General features: G+C 42.6%; 1 long non-coding RNA gene across 1 annotated transcript; it reads right to left on the reverse strand.

Annotated features, from left to right (window-relative positions):
- Positions 1-6,781: 6,781 nt before the first annotated feature.
- LOC145430220 (uncharacterized) lies at positions 6,782-11,535 on the reverse strand. Its single transcript, XR_013910689.1, has 2 exons — positions 11,408-11,535; positions 6,782-7,803 (listed from the first exon to the last, which is right to left on the reverse strand). It is a non-coding gene; the product is annotated as an uncharacterized LOC145430220 (long non-coding RNA).
- Between the last annotated feature and the right edge of the window lie 426 nt (positions 11,536-11,961).

Genomic DNA, 11,961 nt, shown 5'->3' on the forward strand with positions numbered 1-11,961 from the left:
AAGCCTGCGTGATGAATTACTGCAGACAAACAATGCTGAGCAAGCAAATGTGTGTGTGTGTTTTTTTTAAACAAAGCCAGGTGAAAATATTAGAGCTTCTTTTCAGAGCATTACACCTCGAAATATTAGCTATGTTCATGTAAACATGATTTCTTGGTAAGCCCGAACATTGCCAAGAAATGGAATATTATAGTAAAAAAAAATTTTCTTTCTTTACTCTTACTTTCACTCATATGTTAATTATTACCATCTTCTTACATTTTAGGGCAAGATGACAGATTAATCTTAAAGACATGATATATAGTCATAATGCAAGTTTCCCGAATGCTGTAAAAGCACTAAACATATACTTACTTACTTATGTACACATAACTGTGAGGTTAGAGTTTATGATTGTTTTATTTACTGTAAAATACACAATGATAATTAAAGTCTGTCAGATTGTAATTAAAATCAAACCAGTGGCACATTTGCAACAGAAGTCATTCTTGACTCTCTATAATTAGCCCTGTAAATTTCACTGTTTGTTTCTCGCATCTACTGTGTGAGTTTGTTTGGTTGCTTTTATTTAGTATTTCTGACAAAGTAGTTTTTGTGGAGTGTTTCTAGTCCTCCGAATTCTGGGAGCTGTAGTATTGAAGGATACATACAGCTACCACCATTTCATAAACACTTTGGAGATGGATAAATACTTTATTTTCAAATATCCAACAGCTCATTAAAAAGACTAAATAAAATAATTAAATAACACTGAAAATAAAATAAAATCAAGGATAAAAAAGGCACTATCCATCCACAGAACTGGACTAAAACCCTAAAGATCCTTATTTTAAGAAAAGAAATATGAGAGAAAAAAGCATCAAAAGTCAAACTTCTCTCTTGTTTCTACTTTTCTGTGACTTTTAATGAGTAGCCCAGAAAATGTTAACACCTCCCTCCCCAGACTAATCTTCTCCCACCCTCTGTGTGTCTCCTCCTCCCCTATACTGCAGACAGAACTCCACCAGGTGCTGCTGAAAACAATGGCTGGCCCATGCAGGGATCAATGCCAGGCCACTGATGGGCTCTCATTCCTTCACCAGCGGACGTGATAAATGACATGGCCCATATGTTTCAGTAGCCTAGACTCCAGCCATCAGCCTCCTTTGTCTCCACATCTAAAGGGAGTTATGCAGTGAAAAATGTAATTAGTGCACACGTGTGCAAACAGAGCAACTTGCATGTATTAGTTTAAGGAAAATGCTGAATTAAATTGTCCTGTATTAATTTTACTGAGAAAGGTTCATCAATTGAAGGCAAATTTATATAATGTATATATATAGAGTTGAGAAAGCAGAGTATGTGATCCTTTTATTGAAAATAAATTGTGTATGCTCCCTCCTCCTCCTCCTTCTCCACACTCTTCTCCTTGGCAGCAGTAAATCCTGATGTCTATACAGGTAGCAGCGCTCTGGCCCCTGCCGGCCGTGTCCCAGGTGTCTTGTCAGCTGTCAGAGACGTCCGACAGCAGACAGGGATGGCATGACCAGCGGGCCGGGCCGTGTTGGACGGGTCAGCCGTCAGCGTTGTGGACAGACAGGCATGTGGCAGTGATCTCCCTGTGACAGGCTGTCAGAGCCGCCGGAGAGCCACCAACCAGCACTCGCCCCCTGTCATCCCACCTGACTACAGACAGAAGGAAAGCTCTGAATTCTCAACTTGGCACCCGGACTCCACCGCTTCCTCCCCCCCACTGCTGTACAGTACAGCCACTGTGGCTTCTAAATTCAGTGGGTTTTTTGAGGCAGATCAGCGAAATGCACTGGTGTGGTCGAGCCCTCGGTAAGACTGTCACTCTGTGTTAGATAGTCTAATTGAATGTTCTTTACCTGATTCACCTCTTGAAAACGTAGACCTGCAGAGCACACATCCTGAAGCAGGACTCATCTGCTCCTAAAACAGGAGCAGATCTAAGGCTGTCAGATGAAATAATTATCATTGTATAACAAGCAGCATCTCTATCGTGATCCTTTAGACCTATGAGCTTGCATTCTCCATTATGTATGGTTACTCCTAAACCCCTCTACGCTAGAGGTGACGTCATAGCTAAATGATTAACCTCAGTGTACCTGGTCTTTTACTGCAGGCCACTCCCTGTTCTTTCCTCGTGTTTCCTGACAATCTGTCTATTCTTCTGCATACTTTGCAAAAAAAAAAAAAAAACACACACACGCAAAACAATCGTTAAAAAAAAAGACTCCTCATCCTCTGTGCGCCTGTCTGGCAGGTGACATTTGGAGCGGTTCAGGAGATGTATATGCCATTTGTATCCTTGGCAGGGTCAGACCATGTAACATGACCTGCAGGACAGAGAGCTGGAGAAAAAGATACTAATCTTGCACAGAGATCAATACGGCCCAGAGAGGACCTGATAATTGACCGCTGTCAATCAATCACGCTATGTTTGTGAAGCCTTTTAATGTGAAATCAGGGTGCCGGCTGGCTGCAGGAAAGCTGAAAATAGGCTTTTACTAAGAATAATAATTCAATATAAAATGATTAAATTACAAGTAGGAGTTCTGGTGAGCAGTATCAGCAGTAAATCCCTAATATAATAATTTAGATTATAATACTTTTGAGTGTTATTCTATTATTTTAGTATTACTGATGCATTAATATAAAAACCACTTTAGTTATAATAGCTTTTGGATAGATTTAGCAGACTAAAACCACAACATGACTGAAATAAAGGGGAGTAGAAAATAAAAAATCTCCGCAAGAGATAATAAAACCAATCAAATGTGATTTGAAACAGTAGTTTGGTCCTAATCAATAAAAAATTACTAAAATATGTTGTGAAGTAGCTGTGATGCTATATTATTAGTATAGACATATAGAAAACATTTTAACACTTCAGATCATATTTAACGTGCAATGAAGATTTCAATACATTTGATAAACAGTTTCCCACTGTTGAGCTTTGGTGACATTAAGTAGTCTCAGCTGGAGGTTTCATCTCTGTCACAGGAAAGATGGCGTGTACAGACTTTGCTATCTTGAAGATGTCTGGAAACATGTCTGCGACAAAGAGGGCTCAAACACCGGTCCATTTGAGCTGGGAACGTGTGCCATAGTTTCCTCAGGTACCACAAACGCATGCATGTGAGGAGATGCAAAGGTATACCTGCACAAATAAGAATGCAGACACTAGCTCATGCACACAGACCCACTCGTACACACGCACTGCTCCAGAGGCATAGACTACAAATGCATGTGATGTTCAGAGAGGACGTGACATCAGAATATGCAAAAAAGACTTTGCCGCAGGCCAGAGATTTTTAATGATGAATCCATTCATTATAGAATAAGGTCATTATGCTTTTGTTGTCATGAAATGTACACATTCATCATCAGTCCACCCAGGACCGAGTCCATTGTCCCTCTTCTCCAGACGACCTTGGATGGAAAATTTATAAAGCAGAAAAAATAAGCAACACGCACAAATACAAACAGAGACGCGCGCAAACATGGATACGAGTGCACACATAAGCATCCGCAAGGACAACAAACACACACACACCGTGAAATATTTTTCTAATCCACATTCATTTCATCAAACCGTTTATTAGGCATGAGGGGAAATGCAGAAAAATGCTGTCTTTTTGTGTGTGCTGTTGGTGAGCTGTTTCGTACCCTAACCAGGGACTAAACCGGATATATGAGCCTGTAATGAAACATTTTATGCTAATTGTATTTGTTTATGAGCAAATTAATGGCAGCCGTGCAAAACGGATGATGATGTGAGCACATACACAACATGATAGGATTCCTGAGGAATTCATTAGCTGTTTGCAGGTAATTAGAGGAAATAATTAAGGTGATTAGAGTGCGTCACATGCACACACACACACACACACACACACACACACATGCACTCATATGCACACGGGTACAGTATACAGTACATCAAAAGATCTCCCCAACCCCCCTTTTTGGTTTTCTGCAACTCTTTGTGGAAAGTGCTGACAGTGCTTTCCAGAATAACCCAATCACTGAATACAGAGAGATTTTAATCCCTCTTTCTCCCCTCATCTTCTCTGTCCTCGTAGGTCTCCTGCTTGCAAGGTTCCCCTCCAGTCACAAATCCCTCATACAGAACCCGGTCACAATGTGACACATGCAGAGGTGGCATATTAGTGCACCAAAGACACAATCAAGTGGAGAGCTCTGGCACAAAATGCAGAAGTGATAAATCAACAAGCTGGAGCTCCACGATATAGACAGCACAGCATCACATACAATGGCCTGCTGTCTATCGGAATAGCAGAGTTGTAATATATGCACACGCAGAGAGACAGACACACACATATATAGGAAAATAAATGCACCACTCAGTCATGCACATCCTGAGAAAATCAAATGTTCATGTGTGTAGCAGGAGCTGTAACATGGAGGGTAAAACCCACTGATTATCCGAGTGTAATAAGCAAGCAGCCTCTTCTCCGGTGTAATTGGTCTGCAGTGGATCTGCAGCCGAAGCTCGTTAGTGTCACAGCAGAAATAATCACGCAGTAAAAACCCCTCCTGTGACTGATCACCATATATCATACAGATACACACTTACAGATGCATGAATGATTCACACACGCACAAGCTCTTGATAGGTGGAGCTTTAGTGTTACAATGCAGATTTGTGCATTAATGCAAAATCTAGAGAGGGAGCTTAATAGGTTGTCATGTGAATTGGAAGCGCTTTGATTTATTTGGATAAATATTTTGTACAAAACTGTTTGAAACGTTGCCTTTGCTTCGATCATCTCGAGCCTAAACACAGTGGAAGTATCTGCAAAAATACAATTGCATCTTTCCCCCTACGGAATATGAAAATCTCTCGGTGCCTATTCCGTACACATTTTTTTCTGAAAGTGACACTGTCAAATAGCTTGTGTCATTCAAATATTTCATGTTCAAGAATATGAGATTTTTGTTGATGTATGACTTCATGCCTCCACGTCTTCCAGCAAAACAAAGATTTATTTATTTCGCTTTTATTTTTCTTTCTTTCTTTACAGCATTTATTTCTTCAAGAGCAAAGCGAAACCTTTTGGGGGAAAATATTGCAGTGGGTGCTTGACTTGGAGGACAGTTTATCCCTAATAAACTGACTGATATATTCATTTACTTTCTTTTCTAGATACCCCAGAAACACCTTTGCATGTTGCTCCACATGTAAGGGCATTAAGTAAAAACCTGCTTTGATTCTTTAAAATATTGTAGAAAATCTAATCGAAACGGCTGATGTGCCTCCGAGAGAAAGAGTTCTGCACGACTGCTTCTATGAGGAGAAATACTGAGTAGATGGCATTGGAGCTATTACAGTTAAAAGAGTGTAGAGCCTTTCATTGTTTAAGATGAAGGTAAAAGGCAATGTGAGTGTGTGCGTGTGCGTGTGTGTGTGTGTGTGTGTGTGTGTGTGTGTGTGTGTGTGTGTGTGTGTGTGTGTGTGTGTGTGTGTGTGTGTATGTGTGGGCGGTGACTGATGGTCCTGATTCAGAATGGGGACCTTACACAGCGTCTGAAACAGAATCAAACTCCAACACCCAGGTATACGCCACCTGCACCAGAAGTCATTTAAATGTCCTCTTGGGCCATCGTAACATCAGGAAAATTCAATCACCCTGTCTGCTGTTGGAGGGGGGACAACGTTCTCTGAGATTACTTGCAAAGAAACTTAATAGCTAAGAGCATTAAACGCTGGTTGTTGCTAGTACCGCTGCCAATAGTGAATAAATGATTTTGGCAGTGTATACAGACAGGGAAATCAATACCAGAGGGTTTTCTGTGGTGTTGGGCTTCTGTATTCATGTAAACATGGGAAGTGGTTTTCTTCACACCTCAGAGCGAGATTACCTCTCACCACTGGAGGCCTGCCCGGGTGCAGAGGAAGATGCAGCTCTCAGCTTGAATCTGCCACTGGCACGAAGATGATATTTGAACATCACCCATTCTAATACGACATATGCAAATATCAGGCAGGTTTTTTTTGTTTTTTTCTTTTGGTTGCCCACGCTAGATGTCAATGTGGGGGAAAATATCTGCTTTGATGAGCGAGTGTTCAGGCAGAATAACTGTTGCACATTTGGTGGCAGCTGCCCGGAGGGCCTGAAATTGTGTGATCACTGATAAGCTGAAGCCATATTTCATGAAGTGTTGAGGTAGTCTAAGCTGCTAGTCCTTTTTTGCTCTTTTGTTGCCCCGTCCCCTGTTGCGACCCCTCTCTGCGTATCTCCGTCCAGACTTCAGTTAGGGGGCAAATGGAGGGACGGAGACAAGAGGCTGAGAGGAGGAGGTGTCGTGAGGGGGCTACTGCTCAGCCATAGTGACCGGGTGAAAAGGCAGTGCAGATGTAATTTGTCCTCAATGGCTGTTTGGGAAGAGTAATTGTGGTGACATTGGCGGGTCGATAGTATGGATTTTTTGTTTGGAGTGCCCTGTGTGTGTGGTGCTAAGGGGAGGCCAGGAAATATAACACTGCTGCTCAAATACAATAAAAATGGATCGAGGGTGTGGTGGTTGTTTGCAGAGCTGGTAGCCATCGTTTGGCTGTGGATGTCATACTGTAGCTGCTGTGGTTATCAAATACACCCTGCCGTTCTGCCCTATTAACGCCAAATGTTCGAGGCTTCAAACAGGTCTTTCAAACAGGTTTAAACGCTGGAACAAACCCTCCGTTTAAGAGGTGTTTCACTCGAGCAAATATTTCTCTAAATATGCTGCACAAAGGAGTAGCTGTGTTCTCAAATCACATTTGTTAGGGCCCCTTTTAATGCACTTCCAAGAAAATCGTGACACAAGAATAATGACACATAGCACTCAAATAGTGTTTGGTCCTGAATGCTACAGTGTGTTGCAAATTTACAGGAAAATATAGGGCATTTGGCTGACCCCAGTTCCAGTCATTGTACAGTAACAGTGAGGGGTGAGAAGGAAGCCTCAGGGGAGCCCAGCGGATGCTAGCTCTGGTGTCCCAGTCAGATATAACATGGTCAGGCAATGGTGTGTGAGCACAGGCTGTTTTGAGCCATCTAAAAATCTAATGAGAGAGAACAAACGAGGTTACGACTTATACTGACTGTGTAGGATCAGAGGCATCCTCTAAACACATGCATCCCAACTTTCACATTAGTCTCCTGCATTTTATCCTTTGTAGCTTCACATGTGATCTGACTGATGTATTGCAAATGATTCCCTGGGCCTCTTTGTTGCCTCCTCAGTGCCCTTCGCTTGTCTTGAGGTGTCAAAAACACATACTCCCTCGTACAGATACACTATTTCATCCTGAGATCTGCTCTCCACTATGCTGATAATGAACAGTGTGTCGTGTCTTAATAGGATGCTTCCTGTCGAGCCAGGGCCACCTCGTAGAACACAGCCAGGCCGGCCTTGTCTCTGTCACCCCTGTCATCTCACATCAGATCCTGTTTGACTCCAAAGCGGTGCTCTTTGGGTAAAACCATTAACGGAGCCGACCGACACAAACAGGACCACATTTTGACACTCAGCCGCCACCCTGACGTAACCGAGCACGACACCTGACGTGGGGAAAAGGTCACACGACTCGTCAAAGAGACAGGGGTGCCTCAGATGGAGGACGCGAGGACTCAAAAATGGACGCCTCCCGACAGTGATGATGGACACATGGCTGAAGCATGGCCTTCTGGGAGCGGTGGGAGGAGTGGATGTCCTGCCGGGAACTGTCCCTTCCGGTTCCTCCGGTCCGCTGACGAGTTGTGTCCTCGCTGATTTTGCATGATGAGACTCACACTAAGTAAGCAATCAAATGTGGTTAAGTGTGGACAGTTTCACAAGTAATCAGGCAGAATGTGCTTTATCTCAAATGTTAGGTGACATATCAGTCAAAAGAATGAATAAAGTAGATTTACTGATGATTGCACTACGCTGTTGCAGCTTCTGCAGAATATATGGCATTTCATATCAGCAGCACTTTTGCTACTTGGATTATTTAGGCTGCTTTTTAGTCTGACAGGGCAGGAGAGACAGACAGGAAATGTTAGAAAGGTGAATGACAGGCAGCAATCGTACAGTCAATTGTAAGTTGGACTGCAAGGGGCATTTTTGCCCTGGCATAGTAGGTCATCCCTTTTAGTTGGTTAAATGTAGCCAAGCTAAGATTGATTATACAAGAAATTTTCTTTCTTGCTGATTAAAATGTGGCACCTCTTAAGTAGTCTACTGAGGCAGTGAAAGCTTATGTCTGGCTTGTAGCAGGAGACTAACCCTTTGACACCTCAACATTAAAGTTAGGTGAGCATGACACCAACATTTGTGTTTGCTCTCTGCACAAGTTTGAAGTCAGTGGTAATCACAGATGCACACGAGAAAGTTGCTATAAATGGTGCAGCCAGCATAAAATGTAAATACATAACAGCCATGCTTAAAATGGTCAAGGTGAGAGTTTTCAAAGGGAGATTAGCCAACTATTCAGTGGAACTTTATTATTGTATCCAATATGAAAGATGACACTTGTAACTGTAGCTTTATAAGTTGTCTATACACAAAGGGAACCCGTATGTCTATTCATCGTCTCACTGGGAGTTTTGCAGCCACTAAGCTACAGTAAACTGTTCAGCTACCTTTAAATTTCTTAAATTATTATATCATAATACCAAACATTAAGTCAATACATCGTGTTTATTTTGACCTTGTGGTTTTCCTATTTAAAGTCTACATTGGTTATTATGTTATGTTATGTTATATTATGCTAATGTCTTAGTAGAGGCAAAGGCGACTTCTCCAAACTTCTCCAACAAAATCAAATACAGGTAATTCCGAAATCTCAAACAATTTCTTTACAATGTAATAAATCTTTCAGCCTCATCCAGTAACATTGCAGGGGAGACTTTATGTAGCAGATTTAAACATTAAGTCACACATGTAATAGTAGCTTCAGTAATACACAAAGCAATAGAAACAGAATGCCAGGGGCAGATACACAAAAAAGAGATTGGCTTTAGAGAGCTATTGAGGCAGGGAGAGAAGGAGGAAGAGGGTGAAAGAGAGATAGAGAGTCCCTGGGGCCCCATTAGAGGCAGTTCTGAGGGCCGGTGACATCTGACTGGATCAGTGTTCTTCAGTCAGAGCCTCGCCTCTTATCCACTCCTCTACTGGAGTCAATAAACACATCACCTACGCACAAACACATCCACACACAGTAACTGAGCCTCCAGGGTGAGAACAGCATTAGTTCATTTAGAGAGGGTTTGATTCTTTCTCCTTGAAGGTACACAGCTTACTAAAGGCTTAATGAGAATGTCAGTGCTGTTGCATATATGTGCTGCACTTGGAATTGGACAGTGTCACTTTAGAAATTTCTTGCCCGTTAGTGCAAATGTGTTTGTGTGCAGCACAGGGTATGAGTATTTGTGGGAATTTAAAACTTTCATGTGTGTGATGAAGAGGTGGTTAGCAAAGACACATGGCTAGCTTGACAGAAAAACCAACTGACGAGCCGTAAACACTTCTTTCCCCACACTGACAGTGCGGTGGCACCAAGCAGGGTGAAACTTTGAAAGTCAAGCGGTCCTTTATCCATCCCTGCTCTGACCTTTCTGCTAGGCTGCCCTGTATTCACTGGCTGTCAGTGTGAGTTTGTCAGGAGCCATCCGTCTCTGTCCACCTCCACCCCCCTCCCCAAATCCCTACCGACCCATTAGCCGATAGGATCCGGGGGAACAGCGGCACGGCCAGCCTATGGGGGCCTCTCCTTCTTCCCTCCCTACTCCCCCTCAGCCCTGGTATCCACGTAGCGCACAGCTCGTTCAGGTACCCCTGAGAGGAAGAGCTAGCTGGCTATATATATATAAATACAGTATGTAGCAAAAGCATCAACACAGCACTACTGTCTGACATGTGGCCCATGGGAGCTGCAGAGAGCCTGATAGCTGCTGGGACAGAGGGAAGGCTGGTGGCATCACTGCAGGGGTTGGGTAATGCTGCTGCTCCACACTGATGTGTAGTGTTTCAGCTATAACAGTGTACATGCTTATGGACCAGGAACCAGTTGCACCAGCTGACTGTAAGTTTAAACCTAGCCCAGCTTTATAATGCACATAAAAGAATACACTCCACTAAAATAAAAACCAGTCGAACAACACAACTTTACCAGCTTGTTATCTTAAAACATCAACTTTATTATATTGATTTAAATTAATATGTAACAAGCTTACATGATCTGTAGGCATTTTAAAAGTTTTATTCAAGCACCGTTCTGGCTGGCTGAAAAAGAACCAAGCGGAGGTGGCAAAAACTGCAGTTCCTGGAATGGCCACTTGAGGCGGGCTCTGAAAGCGCTGCCTAAATATGCAAAACCACAGAGCAGAACCTTTTGTGCGGTTGTGTATATTTTTTCACTGCTACAGTCTTTGCTGTCCTCTTAACCAAGTCACTCTTAAAACAGAGATTTTGAATCCTATGTAATTTCCACCTTCATAACAGCGGTAAATCAGCAGTTTAAATTCTGTTTAGGCTTTTCTAAAGGCGTAATCAGTATCAGTTCAAAGTGGATATGGACACATTTGACTGAAGTCTTGTCATCGGGCTTCTCCTCAGCTAATCTAAGTTACACAGCTGGACCTCTTGACAGCACACACTGGTGCTGTCAAGAGGTCCAGCTTTTGGAGTATTTAAATAATCTTAAAACATGGTCTATTCTGCTGCCTGTCCAAGAACTTTGTGTTCCAGTTTTAGTGAGTAAAGCTCATTTATTCATTCATAAAATTTTTCATTTTTTTTAAATGTATAATTTGTATATTTATACCAAGCATGTTACTTTGGATTGATTAGCAGGTATGTCTGTTTGTGCTATGAACCTGTGCAGTCCATAGATGCTAACTGCTAACTAAACTAGCTGATAGCTTGGCGCTCAGTTCTATTGTCCAAAATTGGTCGTTTCTGACCCCAGAAAAAAAAATGACGGTAGAGGCTGAAATGTTAAAATCAAGGTGTTCAAAATGTTTGAATAGCGAAACCCAGTTTAATTGAACAGACTGAAACTAGCTGATAGTCTGTTCAGTTTCTTTCAATTATGTGTTATTTATATTGCGCAAATTCACAACAACAGGTGCCCAAGGCGTTACATATTGTAAGGTAGATACCCTACAATATTAGAAAGAAACCTCAAAAATCACACAACTCAAAGGGGGACAGAGGGAAAGAGAACTCACTGTTAACAGAACCAGGCTCAGGAAGGGAAAGCCACAGTTAAAAAGTGCTTTGAGTGTTTAAAAACACTATAAGAACCACTCCATTTACCAGCTGGAGGTGGGTGTAAAGAGAAGAGAGCAGAGACACAGGACAAAAGCCATAAGTCCCATAAGAAACTCCACTGTTATCCAAAAGAATCACTTACTTATGCTGATGAATCATTTTTAAGACTGCACGGGCTTGGTGAAGAGCAGATCTCAGGACGAGGACGTGGCAAACTGGAGGCAGAAACCGATACTGTGATTGAAAGGGAACGTGAGGAGGAGAAGGTACAGTACGTTTGAGTTTGAAAATAGAGGGACAGATGGAGGAGGAGCGGGAAGGTGGAGGGAGGAGAAATAGACAGTGAAAGAGGGAGGGAGGAGGCAGTAACATGTGATTAATGGATGGGTGGTAGTGGGGAGGTTGAGGCAGACTGGGAGAGAGCAGAGTGACAGTAATAAAGTGAACCTGCCTCCCATTCATCTCCCTCAACCCATCTCCCGTCTGACTGGTAGGGCTTTACACACTGACTAATGCCACGCTCCGCATGCGGGCACAGACAGGCGTGCCACACACCGCTTGCTGGCTGCCGTACACCGCCACATAAATGAACACGCATCTTCTCATGGTCTCCCAACTTCAATCACCTCGCGAGCTCAATCATTCATCAGCATTGATAGTCTTCTCGAGATCAACGCTACCTCATCGGCTTTTATA

This window comes from Astatotilapia calliptera, chromosome 7, assembly GCF_964374335.1.
Source record: "Astatotilapia calliptera chromosome 7, fAstCal68.1, whole genome shotgun sequence".
Lineage (NCBI taxonomy): Eukaryota > Metazoa > Chordata > Actinopteri > Cichliformes > Cichlidae > Astatotilapia > Astatotilapia calliptera.